This window comes from Pteronotus mesoamericanus, unplaced genomic scaffold (genome assembly GCF_021234165.1).
Source record: "Pteronotus mesoamericanus isolate MK-2021 breed Mesoamerican mustached bat unplaced genomic scaffold, CSHL_Meso_final contig_20, whole genome shotgun sequence".
Lineage (NCBI taxonomy): Eukaryota > Metazoa > Chordata > Mammalia > Chiroptera > Mormoopidae > Pteronotus > Pteronotus mesoamericanus.
In genome coordinates, this window is record NW_026555085.1 from 29,545,075 (window position 1) to 29,562,920 (window position 17,846).

Here is a 17,846-nt window from a genome sequence, read left to right on the forward strand (position 1 = left end):
CATTTAAATTCCAGCCATAGTGTTGTGAGGAGAGGAGCTAAAGCTTCTAGATGAACAACATGAACTGAACTCCTAGCTAAAAGCCAGCACCACCTTGCCAGGCATATATGTATACAAGTCCTTGTGGAAATGGATCCTCCAGCTCCTAATAAGCTGCTACTGTGGACATTAGAGTAGAACTTGGAATTGAGACAAACCATCCGCAATGAACTCTGGCCAAAATGCAGCTTTGTGGATCAGATAAATGATTCTTGTTGTTTTAAGCTACCGTGTTTTAGAGTGCTATGTTATATATCAGTACATAATTAGAACTGTCATCTTATTATATCAACATCCTCTATGTATTTTCTAAATAATAAAATATGCCATTTAGTTTTACTGGAAACAAATTGTAGATATTAGGACTGACGTTAAATAACAGCTTAATATTCATAATAGTTAACAGATTCATAAATGATGATTGCATTTCTTTATCAAAGTTCTTAATCTTTACTTGTATCATAGTTTAATGCACGATTATGTTGTTCAACAGGCTCTTCTGGAAATTGGAAGACAATAGGTTCACCAATAATGTTGTTTCATTCAACATTATTTTGTTATAATGTTGATGAGAAAAAAAAAAAAATTCCATTCCCATCCAGGGCCACTGTCTGTGAGGGGTTTGCGTGTTCTCCTTGTCTGCATGGGTTTTCTCTGGGACTCTGGCTTCCTCCCACATCCCGAAGATGTGCACGTGAAGTGAACTGGTGTGTCCACACTGTCCCAGTCTGAGTGAGTGTGGGTGTGAGTGTGGGTGTGAGTAGCCTTGTAATAGAAGGGTGTCTTGTCCAGGGTGGATCCCTCATGGCACCCTAAGCTTCCATGGTAGGGTCTAGCTACCCATGACCCTGAACTGGAATAAGTGAAGTGGAAAATAATTATCTCATTATTTTTATTAATCTATCTTAAATCTATGTATAGCTCACATTTATTTTAATATTGTGAGAAGTATTTGGGTCTTTAAGTAGAAGTTCGGTGATGTTTTTGTGACCATAAATATGCCCTAAGAACTAAACTCTTATTTATATCAATTAACCTATGGTAAAACTGATTTTGTGATGCATTATTTCACTAAAGTCACATTTTCCAAGAACCTATTGATGACGTTAAGTGAGGTATGTGAATACATTACATCTTAGTCCATGAGTCTCTTTTGTGCTCAAAAGAGAGAAAGCATTGCCTATTTACCTTTGTAGACATCTCTTTGGTAGACTTACGTCAGAGGTAATTCAAATATTGCTTTTTATGCATGATTTAACTTTGTTAGACTAACAACTTTCATTAGTCAACGAATGTAGTTCACTCTCATTTGAGCCACCAGGGCAGGAAATACTGGATAGCTGCTTCATTAGAGGTAATTTGCATTATTCATCTAAGTGCTTTTGAGAGCCTCTTCTAACTAATACCTCAGAGGTCTAACTTTTACCCTTTGCTCACATCAAAAGCATAAAACTACGAATGATATAGAGAAGAGATTTCATGGAGTTTGAGAGCTAAATGAAATGAGGTAACCCTTCTGGGAAATGACTTGCTTCATGCATCTTTTAGATAGCTAAGGCCAATTAGCTGGGATTATAGTTGAATTGAATATGTAAATATATATATATAGTTGCCTAATTAGATCCACAGGGTGGTACCGCATCAGGGTTTAAAGTTCAACAGTTAAGAGGTGCTAGCAAACTCTGGGCAAGATGGGGAGACTGGCAAGTCCAATCCTCCAGTGGAACCTGCAGTTCCTCAGGTAGTATCTGGGGGCAGCTGTGAGGCTACTATTAGCGCACAAAAGATACTAACTGCCTCAGTGGGAATAGGAGCCACCAGGACAGTGAGCCTTGCTGGAAACTCTCCCGTCTGCTTTCAGGGACTGTAGCCTCACTGACAGGTGAGGGGGCACTAGGGCTGGAACTGAGCAAGGAGGCCTTGGGAAAATAGGCCACTGAGGAGACAAAACCTGTCCCCCTGGCAGGGGCACAGCCCCTCACATCACCCTTCTTGGCCCCAGAGGATGGCTGGTTAGTCAATGACGGGTAAGACCCCTCGATGGCAGGGGCAACCTAAGACAGGCACAGTCACATAGAACCCATCAGGGAAGGACTTGGGGGACATGGACAAGAGACAAAATACCGTCATCCCTCGGCTTTGCCATGCCAGAGCCCTCATTCTATCTGAAAGAAATCTCCTTATCTCGGCTTCTCTGCTCCACCCGCCTGACCCCAACTTGAAACAATACTAGAGGCAGTATTGTTTCTACATCTGGATCAGGCAATTCCCAGGGGTAATTAGGCCTGGGTAAGAATGTATTAAATCCTGTGAAACCAACTTTGCTTAGAATGCCTCAGGTTAATGAGTACTGGTGTTTGGGGTCCAAGCATAAGATGAGTTTATTTTCCCAGGTTTTAGGGCTGAATAGGAACCACCTTTTCTACCAGACCCTGACCTGAGGCAAAATCTCTGTGCTCCTTCAATTGTTCTTTATGTCCTTCCATGATCTTTATCTGTTTTCTAAAAATATAGCCTTTGGGCATTGATTGATAAGCTTTGCATGCAAGCTGTATACCCCTGCACATATCATTCTCAATAAAAGCCACTTCAAGAGAAGGGCTTGGGGCATTCCCCACTGGAGGGAATTGCCACCACCTCTCCTGACAGGCAAATAATGTCTGGTACAGTTTATTTTTTCATCCACAGTGGCTGGGGGGACTCTGAGGGACTGAGCCCCCTTCATCTGGTGCCCAAAAAGGGACCCCACAGAGCCTCTAATATTCCTGCAGATAGGGTGGTGTTCATAAGCTTTTCAAGCAAGAAGGCATCCTGTGTTACAAACCTAAGCTATCTGTTTTCATTTACAACTATGAACCAAGGTAGAAAAAGGGGTGGAACAACTAACTGACCTGAATGTATAAATTATGCCACATATTTTAATTTTTCACTATTAAAAATTAAAAACTAAGTTCCTTCTGAATGTGTTGTATAGGCAGTATAATATAGGTTTTCTACAATATACTTGAGAAATTTTTTTACTCAAAATGTTCAGCTGGCACCAAAAGAAATTTTGATAATTTGCAAACAGTTCTGTTAAATTGAGCATGTGGTAGACATTGACACTTACCCTGACTTTGTAATATGACAAATACCTACTCTTCATAAAGACATCAGCATATAGATCCTTAGTCTGGATATATTTTTTAAAAAAATAGATCTTATGGGAAAGGGATGTTTTAAGTCAGCTCATGCTGTGGCAGTTGCTATGATTAAAGATTATCCCCACCTCAGGTATGGAATCCAGTGAATGCCAAACTAAAATTTAGCAACCACTAAAATTTTGAATAGGGATGGGGGTGAAGACCATAATTAAATTATTAAGCATTGATATAAGAGATGCAGTGAAGACAGAAAATGTGTGAACATTAAGCGCCTTTATTATTCATTTTACATTTCATCAGGCACCACATGGCATGAAAATATGCTGTCTTAGTTCATCTCCTTGATACCACGACTGAGCTGTCCCACTCTTTGCTGCTGGCTTTTTTAAAAGTCACAATGCATAGAACGTTCCCTAATATTTTAAGGATAAAATTGATGAAGATTCCCTGAAAGAGCTTAAGATTTGCGCACTGAAGATAATCTCCCTTTGTTTAATATCAGCTATGTGAAAGTGAAACAAAATCATTTTATCTGAGGCTAAATATTCTCAAAAGATGCATCATGGTGTACTATACATCTGATGCATTTACTGTTAACACTGACAAGCAAGAAAAAAAATCATCTGTATGAATCTTGATTACATATTTTAAAATAATAATTATAATTTTTAAATATACAAAGATAGATTTTTAGATCCATATATTTGGCAAAAGTTCTGTATATTTCCATGTGGAAGTCAGCAATCTAAAATGCTGGACATATTGAGTAGAGCAGTGTGTTCCAATTTGGGTAACTTATCTTCCAAATAGTTTGAGGGCAGAACTATCTTCACTTGTGCTTCAGGTTTTATAATAGGTTATTATGATATATTCAGTCAAGTTGATATTGTATTATGCACACTAGAGACAATTGCTGAAGTTGGTTTTGTTTTTTGTTTTAATAGAATGATATAAAAATGAGTTCATTATGTGAAGATTGTTTTAAAAGGCTTTTTTCAACCTAATATTGGGTAGAGAACCCTGCTAGGAGGATGGGGATGTGTGGGTCACAGTAAAGAGAAAATACATAGTGATGGTGGGTGATTTTATTTAAATCATAAGCATTTTTTTCTTCATGCTAAGATAGTAATTATCCAAATGAATTGGAAATTTCAACTGGATGCATTGTCTTTACATGAAAACTTTAAATCACGTTAACATTTTTTAACCAAAGCTCTAAAAGTTGTATTTAGCAATGATAGAGACAAAGTTATCACCGAGTTCAAGAAAATAATTTATAAAACTAATAAACATATTGATTTGATAAAATGTGTTAGAATTTGCTTAAGGGAAACAGATGACCGTTTTTCAGAGGGCTCAAAGACAATCTGTGCTGAACACATTGTACAGACAAGGAAACATATTTATATGAAAGAGTTCAGTGAATCTAAAATATCCAAGGATTTACTGCTTGATTGATATAGACATATTATAGCCATACGAAAGCATGAGTTTTAATCTATAGAGTTCTATTTTCATTCTATCACACTGTTACACATTTTTGTCTTTCCATATTTTAAATATATTTTATTCTTATATTCATACTAAAGTTATACATACACACATACATATAATTCACACATAATTCCACACATATAAGTAATGCGTGTACATAAATACGTATATGAAGTCTGTCCAGAAAGTATCCATCCAAGTGATATGAAAAATAGAGATATTTATTGAAGAAAATACAAGATACAAGAAACATTGTACATAGGACAATGATGTTTCAGCTCCCTTCAAAGTAGGCACCTTGGGGCCTCACATAGTTCTCCCAGTCACCATCAGCTGCCCATTATATTTTCCTGAATCTCATGGGGGGTCTGAAATCTCTTTCTTTTCAAAGGTGATTTTAGTTTTGGGAAAAGCCAGAAGTCCCAGGGCACCAAATCTGGGTTGTAGGGGGGCTGAGTCACCTGAGTGATTTGATGTTTCATAAAAACACTGCACAAGATATGATGCATGAGCAGGTGTGTTGTCATGGTGAAGTTGCCAATCATCAGTTGCCCATAGCTGCAACCTTCTGAATCATCTGAATAATTTCCACAAAAAAGTGTTTGAAGTAGATTAATTGTTCTACCTCCTCAGTCATTTTGAATACGACAACCACACAGGACACATGTTCTCTCAATGGTGTATACTGCCCCCACTGACTAGTACAGCGAAGTCATCATTGGTCATGCATGTGCATTCCAGACCACTCCCTTTAGCTGCCAGATTACACTGATGTCATACAAACCGTTCTTGTAATATTAATGGTGGATGTACTTCTTTCATATAGAACTCATATATGCACACACTTATATATATTTACTAATTATTCAAAAATAAGCAATTATTCATAGATGTTCACAACATATCAGACATTGAGCTAGGTATTGGTGGATATAAAAGCAAAAATGTATCTATGATATGTTTCTGTTTTGTTTGTTGGATTATTTTGTTCACTGGATCCCACATAGATACATAGAACAGACTGATAACTGTCAGAGGGGAGGGCGGTTTGGGGGTCGGGTGAAACAGGTAAAAGGATTTAGAAAAAAAAACACATAGACACAGACAACAGTACAGTGATTGACAGAGGGAAAGAGGAGATGGGGGGAAGAGGGCAGAGGGAGAGGGCAAAGGAAGTATAAATGGTGGCAGAAAAAGACTTTATTTTGGATGGTCAGCACAGAATATACTATTGCAGATAGTGTGTTATAGAGTTGTGCACTTAAAACCTGTATGGTTTTATTAAGTAATGTCACCCAATAAATTCAATTAAAAAAAAAAGAATGAGCATGGTAGAATCTTTATTTTCTGATATCTTTATTGGGAGAGTGATCAGGCTTCTGAAAGCTTTCTATGTGGGCCATCATGAAAATTATTCTGGCCTTGGACAGGTAGCTCAGTTGGTTAGAGAACTGTCTGATATGCCAAGGTCATGGGCTCAATGTCCAATCAGGACACATACAAGAAGCAAGCAATGAATGCATAAATAAGCGAAACAAAAAAATCAAAGTTTCTGTTTGTCTCTCTACTCTCTCTTTTCTTCCTTCCTCTTTCTCTCTAGATAGCAATAAATAAAAAAGTGGATTCTGAAACAATTTTTACTTATTACTGTCATTAAACAAAATGTCTCTTTCTTCATTCAGTATAGTATTATTTCATAGGCACACCAGTAATAAATGCTACAAAAATTACACTATATAAAATTCTAAGCCTTTTATTTTTAAGGCAATATTTATTTTTTAATATTTCTGTTCTATTTTATTTCCATTACCATTTATCCCCATTCTACTCTCTTCCACCTCTACCCAACCACCTCCCCACTGCCATCACCACACTGTTGTCCATGTCTATGAGTTCTTTTTATTTTATACTTTTTTGCTCTATCCTTCCAGCCCAACCCTCAATCCACTGGAGTTGTCAGCCTGTTTTCTATGATATTTTCTTTATTTTGCTTGTTAGTTCAGTTTGTGCTTTAGATGTCACAAAATCATATGGTGTTTGTCTTTCTCTAAATGGATTATTTCACTTAGAATAATGTTCTCCAAGTCCATCCATGCTGTTCCAAAGGGTAAAAGTTTCTTCTTTTTGATGGCCAAATAATATTCCATTTTGTAAATGTCCCATAGTTATTTTACCCACTCATCTACTTATGGTCACTAGAACTGAACCAAATCTTGGCTATTATAAATAAAGATGCAATGAACATAGGGGTTCATTTATTCTTTTGAATTAGTATTTCAGGTCTCTTCAAATAAATTCCCAGAAGTGGAATAGCTTGGTCATAAGGCAGTTCAATTTTTAATTTTTAAGGTAACTCCAAGCTGCTTTCCATAGTGACTGCACTAATCTGTGTTCTCACCAACAGTGCTGTTTTCCCTTTTCTCCACTTCCTTGCCAGCACTTGTTGTTTGTCGATTTGTTGATAATAGCCATTCTGACAAATGAGAGATGATATTTCATTGTGGTTTTAATTTGCATTTCTCTGATAATTAGTAACAGTGAACATCTTTTCATATGTCTCAGGGCCCTCTCTATTACCTCTTTGGAGAAGTGTCTATTCAGGTCCTTTGCCCATTTTTAAAATTGTAATTTTTTTTTTGGTGTTTAGTTTTACAAGTTCTTTATAAATTTGGACATTAGCCCCTTATCAGATGTATCAGCAAATATGTTCTCCCATTCAATTGGTTGACTTTTCATTTTGTTGATGGTTTCCTTTGCTGTGCAGAAAGTTTTTAGTTTGATACAGTCTCATTTGTTCATTTTTTATTTTGTTTCTCTTACCCGAGGAGATATATCAGAAAAAAAAAATATTGCTATGAATCTCTGAGATTTTAAAGCCTATGTTTTCTTCTAGCATTCTTATGGTTTCAAGTCTAACATTTAAGTATGTAATCCATTTTGATCTTTTTGTGTGTGTGTGGCATAAAAAGATGGTCTGTTTCATTTTTCTGCATGTATACATCCATTTTCCCACCACCTTTTATTGAGTGAACACTCTTTAGCTCATATTTTATTTTTTTCTCTTTTGTTAATACTTGATTGATTATAAAGGTGTGGGTTTATTTCTGGGCTCACTATTCTGTTCCATTGATCTATGTGTCAATTTTTATACCAGTACTATGTCATTTTAATTACTATGGTCTTACAGCACAGTTTAACATTAGGTAATGTGATTCCTTCAACTTTGTTTTTCTTTAACAGACTTGCTGTTGCTCTTTGGAATCTTTTGCAGTTCCATATAAATTTTTGGGATTTTTTTTCTGGTTCTGTGAAATACATCATTGGTATCTTGATAGGACTTGCATTCAGTCTATAGATTGCTTTGGGTAGCATGGACATTTTAGTGATCTTAATTTTTCCTATCCATGAACATGGTATATTTTTCCACTTATTTGTATCTTCTTCAATTTCTTTCTTCTGAGTATTAAATTTTTTTTTGAGTACAAGTCTTTTACATTCTTGGTTAAATTTATTCCTAGGTATTTTATTCTTTTTGAAGCGATTGTGAAGAGGATTGCTTTCTTAATTTCTCTGTTAGTTCATTATTGGCATATGAAAATGCAACTGATTTCTGGATATTAATTTTGCACCCTGCTATTTTGATGAATTCATTTATCAATCCTAGGAGTTTCTTGGAGGAATCTTTAGGGTACTCTATGTACAGTATCATAACATCTGCAAATGACAACAGTTTTACTTTCTTCCTTTCTAATTTGGATGCCTTTTACTTCTTCTTGTCTGACTGCTGTGGCTAGGACTTTCAGTACTATGTTGAACACGAGAGGTGAAAGTGGATGTCCCTGTCTGGCCCATGATGTTAAATGGAACAATTTTCATTACTTCCATTGAGTATGATGTTGGCAGTGAGTTTGTCATATATGGTCTTTGTTATGTTTAGGTATGTTCCCTCTATTCCCACTTTGCTGAGCATTTCTATCATAAATGGGTGCTGGATTTTATCAAATGCTTTTCCTTCATCTATTGATATGGTCATGTGGCTTTGATCCTTCATTTTGTTTATGTGGTAAATAAACTTATTGATTTGTGAATATTGTACCAACCTTGCATCCCTGAAATAAATCTCACTTGGTCATGTTGTATAACCTTTTAATATATTTCTGGATCTGATTTACTAATATTTTGTTGAGGATTTTAGCGTATATGTTTATCAGGGATACTGGCTTATAATTTTCTTTCTTTGTGGTACCTTTATCTGGTTTTGGTATTAGGATAATGTTGACCTCATAAAACAAGTGTAGGAGACTTCCCTCCTCTTGAATTTTATGAAATAATTTGAGAAGGAGATGTTGGTATTGTTGGTAAACATTATCTGTGTTTGTGTTGGTAAAATTCAGCTGTGAAACTATCTGGTCCAGGGCTTTTGTGTGTTGGGAGCTTTTTGATTACTGCTTCAATATCACTAGTTGTAATCTGTCTATTCAGATTTTCCAATTCTTCCTAATTTAGTTTGGAAAGATTGTATGTTTCTAGGAATTTATCAGTTTCATACAGTTTGTCCAATTTATTGGCATTTGGTTGTTCATAATATTTTCTTACAATCCTTTACTGATATTATATTTCTACAGTATCAGTTGTTACTTCTCCTCACTTATTTCTGATTTTATTAATTTGAATCCTCTCTCTTTTTTTCTTGATGAGTCTTGTTAAAGGTTGTTTATAATGTTTATCATTTCAAAGAACCAGCTCTTGGATTAATTGATTTTTGTATTTTTTTGACACTATTTTGTTTATTTCTTCTCTGATCTTTCTTATTTTCTAATTTCTTCACTTTGGGCTTTGTTTGCTGTTCTTTTTCAAGTTCTTTAAGTGTAATGTTTGTTAATTTGAGTTTTTTCTTTCTTTCTTTCTTTTTTTTTTGAAGATAGGCCTGTAATGTTATGAAATTTCCCCTTAGGACTGCTTTCCCAGTGTCCCTCAGACTTTGGGTTGTCATGTTCTCATCTTCATTTGGTTCAAGGTATCTTTTAATTTCTCCCTTGATATCATTATTAACTCATTCATTGTTTAATAACATGTTTTTTAGCTTCTACATCTTTGTATGTTTTTCAGTTTTCTTCTTGTGAATGATTTCTAGCTTCATAGCATTATTGTCAGAAAAGATACTTGATACAATTTCAATCTTCTTAAATGTATAGAGACTTGTTTTTTGTCTTAACAAGTGATCTATACTAGAAAACATTCCATGTGCACTTGAAAAGAATGTATATCTGCTGCTGGTGGTGAAATGCTCTGAAGATATCAATTAAATCCATTTGATCTAGTGTGTTAATAAGGCCATCATCTCCTTGTTGATTTTCTGTCTGGAAGATCTATTCACTGAGGTCAAAGAGGTGTTAAAATTCCAGACTAAGATTATATTTCTGTTGATCTCTCCCTTTATGTCCATCAAGATTTGCTTTACATATTTAATTGCTCCTATATTGGTGCATGAATGTTTACTTGGGTTATATACTCTTGTGGGATTGTTCCTTTTATTATTATGTGGTATCCTTCTTTGTCTCTTACTATAGGCTTAGTTTTAAAATCAGTTTTGTCAGATATGAATATTGCTACCCAAGCTTTTTTTCCCCCCATTTATATGAAATATCTTTTTTCATCCCTTCACTTTAGTCTGTATGTATTTTTGTTCTGAGGTGGGGATCTTAAAGACAACATATTTTGGGGTCTTTTTATTTATTTTTTTTATCCAGTTAGCTAAATTATGTGTTTTGTTTGGAGCATTTAAGTCATTTACATTTAAAGTGATTATGACAGATACATATTTATTGTCATTTCATTTTTTCAACTGTTTTCCTCTGTTTTGTTTTGTTTTGTTTTCCCCTCTTTTTCTTCTTCTTAAAGCAAGCCCTTTGTCATTTGTAGCAATACTAGTTTGGTGGTAATAATCTCTTTTAGTGTTTTTTGTTTGATTGTTTGTTTACTTTCATCTTTCCTGAAAAGTTCTTTAGCTCTCCTTCAATTTCAAATGATAGCTTTGTTGTAAAGTAAGCTTGGTTGTAGGTCCTTGTTTGTCATCACTTTGATATTTCTTGCCAATTCCTGCAATGTGTCTATTGAGAAATCAGATGACAGCCTTATGGAAGCTCCCTTGTAGGTAATTAACTGACTTTCTCTTATAGCTTTTAAGATTTTCTCCTTGTCTTTATGATTTGCCCTTTTAATTATGATGCACCTTATTGTGAGCCTCTTTGGGTCCATCTGTTTGGAACTCCATGCTTCCTGGACTTGTCTTTTTCTTTTACTACATTAAGGACATTTTTGGTCATTATTTCTTTAAATAGGTTCTCAATCCCTTGCTCACTCTCTTCTACTTCTGGAACCCCTATGATGCAGATATTGTTATGCATCATGTTGTCCTAAACATCCCTTAAATTATCATTTTAATAATTTTTTAATTTTTAGTTTTGCTGCTGTTTTTTGTTTGTTTTTATCTTGTCTTCCAAATCACTGATTCAGTCCTCTGTTTCATGTAACCTAGTATTTATTCCTTCCAGTGTATTATTTATTGCAGGTATTCCCTTCTTTATTTTTGACTAGTCCTTTTTTTATGGCTTCTAAATCTTTTTTTTTTTTAATGCAGTTGAACATACTTATAATCATTACTTTGAATTCTATATCTGATAAGTTGCTTACCTCCATTTCACATAGTTCTTCTAGAGAATTCTCTTATTCTCTCATTTGGAGGCTTTTCCTTTGTCTTCTCATTTTGGCTGTCTCTTTGTGTTTGTTTCTATGTATTAGGTAGATCTGCAAAACCTCTGGTGCAGACCTATCTCAGATGCTGCCTGTGGCTGCTCAATGCAACCTGTTTGGTGCTATCAGAGATCCACAGCTTATGGCTCCCTCTGCTGTGCCTGGGTGCATAATAAAGGACCAAGCTCTGCACCAAAGCCAGCTTTTACCAGCACCTGGGCTGGGGGAGAGTCAACTAAAATCTCATTTGTCTGTCTGTAAATCAGTGATATACAACCTGAAATGGCACAGCCTCCTAGTGATCAGGCTGGAGTGAGCTATTCAGACCATGTTGAAATTATGCCCATTCCTCCTTGTCAACCTCATGGCTATTGCTATATGAGCTTTTGCAAGTGATACATGTATTTCTTTTATCGGGGGGGGGGGGCAGAGGTACATGGTAGACACATTCAACATTTGATTGTACTGAATTTTCAAAATTAGTTGACCTTATTCCTAACTCTGGCACAGAGATTAAATTCCAAAATGCCTCAAAAATCACATTTCTGTAAACTTTGTCTTTGTCTTCTTGGATTAGAATATGTCTGGCTCTTATAACTGTTTGAAAAAGAATTTATGCATACCATTAAAGGCCGGGTGTTACACAAAGTTCCACAATGATGCCAGCAATTTGTAGTCTACATACAGTGTATATATAATGTATGAATATAAATGTATATGTAATACTCATACATTTGAATTTTAGATTTTCAAAAATTTGTGAAGACAGTAATGTTCCCATATACCTATGACTAGTTTCTGCTATCATTAATACCTTACTTTAATATCATACATTTGTTATAATTAATGAATTAATATTGATAACATGACCATTATCTAAAGCTTATACTTTATTATGACTAATGCAGTTTTTCTCTAATGTACTTTTTGTGTTCCAGGGTCTCATACAAGTTATCATGTTACACTTGGTCATCATGTATCCTTCAGTACTTCTTGTCTGTGACAGTGTTTCAGATTTTAATTTTTTTAAACATCTTTATTTAGGTATGATTGAGATAGATAAAGCTGCCCATATTTAATGTACACAACTTAATTACTTTGAAGATAAGTATACATCTGTGAAACCATCACCGTAATCTATGCTATAAACATATCCATCACTTCCAAAAGTTTCCTATTCTTTTATTTATAGTTACTATTATTATTATTATTTATAATAAAAAGTACAATATAAAAATGTACCATGCTAGAAAATATTTAATTCTATAGTATTGTTAACTATAGGGAAAATAGAGTAGATCTTTAGAATTTACTAATCTTGCATAATTGACACTTCTTACTCTTGAATTAATACTGCCTCAATTATACCTCCCTGAAACCCCTGATGACCACCATTCTGCTTCTGTTCTTATGAGTGTGATTATTTTACATTCCTTTCTTTCATAAGAGGTAGCATGTTATATTTGTCTGGCTTATTTTATTATACTTAGCACAATGTCTTACCGGTTCATCTATGCTGCAACAATGAAAGAATTTCCTCTTTTTTAATAACTGAATTGTATTCATACACACACACATACACACAACATTTTCTTCAGCCATTTATTTGCTGATGGACCCTGAGGTTGTTTCCATATCTTTCCTATTGTGAATATGGTGAAGATTTCTCCCTGAGATCCTGATTTCAATTCTTTTGTTTATATGTCCAGAAGTGGGATTGTTGTATTATACAGTTTTATTTTAATCTTTGAGGAACACCCAAGATCCAATATACACACAAAAAATACCCCCCCCACCCCCTTTTTTTTTTTTTTTAAAAACCTTTTTATGGGAAGGTTTTTTTTTTTTTTTTTTTTTTTTTTTTTTTTTTTTTATTAAAATAAATATATTTTTATTTTTTTTTTAGATATTTTTTTTTTTTTTTTTAAAAAAAATTTTTTTTTTTTTTTTTTTATTTTTTTTTTTTTTTTTTGTTTTTTTTTTATGTTTTTTTTTTTTTTTTTTTTTTTATGTTTTTTTTTAATCCCCCCACCCCATATTTTAATTTTTTTTTTTTTTTTTTTTTTTAAAAAAAATAACCCCTTTTTTTACTTTTGCCTGTGCTCATTTTTCACAGAGGAATGTTGTGGGGATTCCTCTTCCCAATACAGGAACTCCAGGCTGGGGAGCCCATTGTGAGACTGACACCAATCGCTCCTCAGTGGGAATCTCTATAGCTGAGATATCCATTTTGATTCTTACCCACCACACATGGACAGTTTTTTGTCTCTGACCCTTCTATCAATCTCATGATTTCTTCTTTATAGGAGTCCTGTTCATCTAGCCTTCAGGTGGTCTCAAGGGTGATTATTCTATAATCTAGTTGTTATTTTTATGTGATCATGGCAGAAAATAAACATATTATTTAACTGCTTTTCCATGTTTTTATTTTTTAAGATTTTTTATTGTTATTCTATTACAGTTCTACTTTTTCTCCCTTTGCCCTCCTCTACCCACCCACCCCCAACCACACCCACAGTCAATTCCTACACTGTTGTCTATGTCCTTGGGTCATTCATACATGTTCTTTGTCTAGTAGTTCCTTTTTCTAGTTTCTTGAAATGTAAAGTGAGGTTGTTTATTTAAGATTCTTATTTTAATGTAGGCATTTATTTCTATAAATAGTCCTCTTAGTAATGATTTTGCTGTATCTTGTAAAATTTGATATGTTGTATTTTAATTTTTTGTCCTGAGATTTTTTTTTTTAATTTTCCTTTGGATTTCTTCTTTGATCCAATGATTGTTCAAGAGTTTCTTATTAATTTCTGTCTATTTTTGAGTTTTCCCATTTTCAATTTGTTATTTTTAATTGTGTTCCAATGTGGTTATAGAAGATACCTGAAATAATTGTAATCTTCTTAAATTTGTTAATATGCTATTAGCAAATCTTAGATAACAATGTATAAGATTAATTATATTTCAGGAAAAGTGGGTGTTCCTCCAGGTATGTAAGGCTGGTTCAACATATAAAAAATATTTCACTAAATACAACACTTATTTGTCCTGTAAACTCATAGCAAACTGGAAGTAAAAGAGAACTAGCTAAGCCTGCAAAAAAAAAACAAAAACAAAGAAACAAACAAAAAAAACCACACACACACACAATCTAGACTGTGGTCTCATATTTAGTCATATATAATAAAGATTATATGGATTAGTGTATGTATAAATCTCAATATGGCAGTAAAGAGACATGAAATAAATCAGAGGATTAAATTCCAGTAAAAAAAAAAAGTATGTAAGTAAAAAGAAGGAAAATTTTGCCTTTAAGTTTAAAAAAAGAAAACTATATGTTTAATGTTGTGAAAGTTTGACTTGACTACAATTATGCAAATAAAGTGGGAGATGAGAGGACTTTGTCACTATTTTTAGAGAAGACATGGTACATCTGCAGCAACCCTAGGGGAGGAGAAAGAAAAGGAGAAGTAACTAGCTCTTGCATATTGATGATGTGCCAAGCACAAAAGCAGGTGTTATGAAATCATTACACACTCCGCATGATGTTGGTATACTTTTTAGTTTTCCAGAGGAAGCCAAATAACTTGCTGTTGTTCTTTTATGTCTTTCATTGCTTAGTAAGTGTTAAAGATCAAATCAGACTGAAATCATACCTGTATGCTCACCTCTACAAACCATGTTTGTGGTACGAAAGGTACAGTCTTTTTGTTTCCTTATCAATCACCAATGTTATTTAGATTTCTGTGTCTAATTACACCTATATAAGGGACACTAGCAAAAATACGTCTAGAAGTAGATTTGCTGTGGATAAAAAATCCTTAACACTCTTAATATTCTAACATACATGGTTGAAAAAACTGAGAAGCTAATAATCTACAAGAGAGGAAATTGAGCAGGGCTGTTTTTGCCTTAATTGTGCTCTTTGAGTGTTCATTTGTTGAAATCCTAATCCGCAGTTCCTCAGAATATAACTAACTATATTGGAAGACAGATCTTCAAACAGGTAACTAAGTTAAAATGTTGTCCTTAGACTGGGGCTGTAATTCAATATTACTGGTGTCCTTAGAAGAGGAGACATTTGGACATACAAAGAGACACCAGGGAAGTCCATGCACAGAGGGAAGATCATGTGAAGATAAAGCAGCTTGAGGGAGGTCATTTGTAAACCAAGAAGAAAGGCCTCAGAGGAAAGTAACTCTGCCGATTCCTGATCTTGGATTTCCAGCCTCAGGAACTATGAGAAAATAACTTTCTGTTGTTATTTTTTTTTTCTTATAATCGCCCTAGCAAACTGGCAAATTAATATAGATGAGGTATAATAAAGCCTTCAAATATTTTAAATAGTGTCATTTTAAAGTGTACACATACTCATTATCCCATGAGAAAAAAATGAGAGGCAAGAGTTTTCAGAGGTAAATTTTTACCAAAACTATAAACAGACTTCTTAAACTAAATTAAATATTTTTTTAAAAGAATACATAGTCATTCCCTTTCTGTTGTTTTAAATTGGGAAATAAAAAAAGTAAAGGGAGGAGGAAGGAAGAAAAATGAACAGAAGTAAGGGAAGGGAAGAGGAGAGGGAAAGAGGGCAGAGAGAAGAGAGAAAATTAAACAAATGACAATGTAATTCCACTCAATTGGAATTATTCATAGAGAATGCTGAACAAGGAATTCTCAAAGGTGTGGTGTTTAGACTGAATGTCCTCTATCTTCCTTTAGGATTCAAAATCCTATGACTCATTATCATTTATATTGAGAAATACTTACAAATGTTAATGTATCCTTAAAAGTTCCTCCAATTTTCCAATAAACAATAAACTGTCATATGTATATTTTAAAATGAAATAAAACTTGATTCTGGCGTGATTAATTGCTTGTTAGAATAATCATGCTCTCTACCTTCCCCAGGGAATACTCCACGTAAGTGACATCATTTATAATACATTATGTACTTCCTCTTTTAAATAAGGTATGTTTAAAAATAGCCACAAAATAATAAATGAACAAGTAAACATCTGTTTTCCTTTATTTGATGGATAATTGGAAAATAATTTGGAAGTTATTCTTAAGAGTTGAAATTCCGCAATTTTTTATATCATTTTTAAAATAATTTTTTGTTATTTTGGACTAAATAGATTTTTAAAAACATGTTTAGCTCTGAAAAACTGAGGCTATACCTACATTTCTTAGCACCCAAATTATACTCCATAAAAGTCTCCCTCACTAGTAATAACACTTTTGAAATATTTTAATGAAGTATTTTTGTTTAGTATTTACATACTTAGCAGAAACTTTGCTAGAGACCTGAACATTCACATTCAGCCACAGAACTAAATAATTATTATAATAATGTGATGACAATCATAATAATTAAACAAGCCTAAGCAATTAAATGTTTTCTCGGCATAACTCATAGCTCCCTTCCTATTTGATAAGTTTTTTTTCAGTTTTCCATTAGAGAAATAAGATAATTCTTATAATGCAGTTAGAAAATTACATATACTCTACCCAATTAAGTGACGCAAATGTAGTTTCTTATTTGTAATAACTGATGTGATCTTTTTACAGAGGTCCTGTCCCATGTAGTTACTGAAGAAAAACAAAACACAATTTTAGTCTATCTCCGCAAACTCCTCTGTGCGTAATAATAAGGAGTCTCTTGGGTAACTCAATAGTTTATACTTAAAAAACAGAGTGTGTAGTGGCGAAATGGAGGGGACTATTCAATGGATTCATAAAACTTAGTGTTCAGCTTATTTGGTTGGTGGCTCTCAAGTGATTTGCTTGTATGTCATCCATAGGCTTTTTTCTGTTTTGATACCAAATTATGTAAAATGATATTCTTCTAGTGTCTGATACTAAATTCTGTAAGTACAATATTCTGATATTTGTTTTGTCTTTGTCTTAGCAATTCTGTGACCCTCTCGGGCATATTGGACCTTCTTCCGGTCTTACCTTAACATATTAGACATTATAACTTTTATTTGGTCTGAGGCTTCAGTGGTCAACTCAAGAAATGCAGGCTTCAGGGTCATTTAGCTACCACCAAGGCAACTTGTTCTACTGAAGCTTTCTCAGAATGATTTCTCTGAGCATGGAGGACATTTGAGTGTCTTTTATTTCATATAGTAAATGAGGAAAATGAAACTCCAAATCTCTAAGGTCTACTCTCTTCTGTGTAACCTCTCTCTCTTTCTCTCTCTCTTTCTCCACACACACACACACACACACACACACACACACAGAATATTGTACCTAGATACAGCTGGTCCAAATTAAAGAGGACAAAGTTTAGCCTTTAATAAAGTTGCCCTTCTCATTTGTTACTCAGGAATATCCTCTCTGGTTATGCAGAGATAGGTGTCTCCCTGGCTCATTACCTTGCTCTTGATTCCATCTTTTTTCCACTCTTCCTCAGAA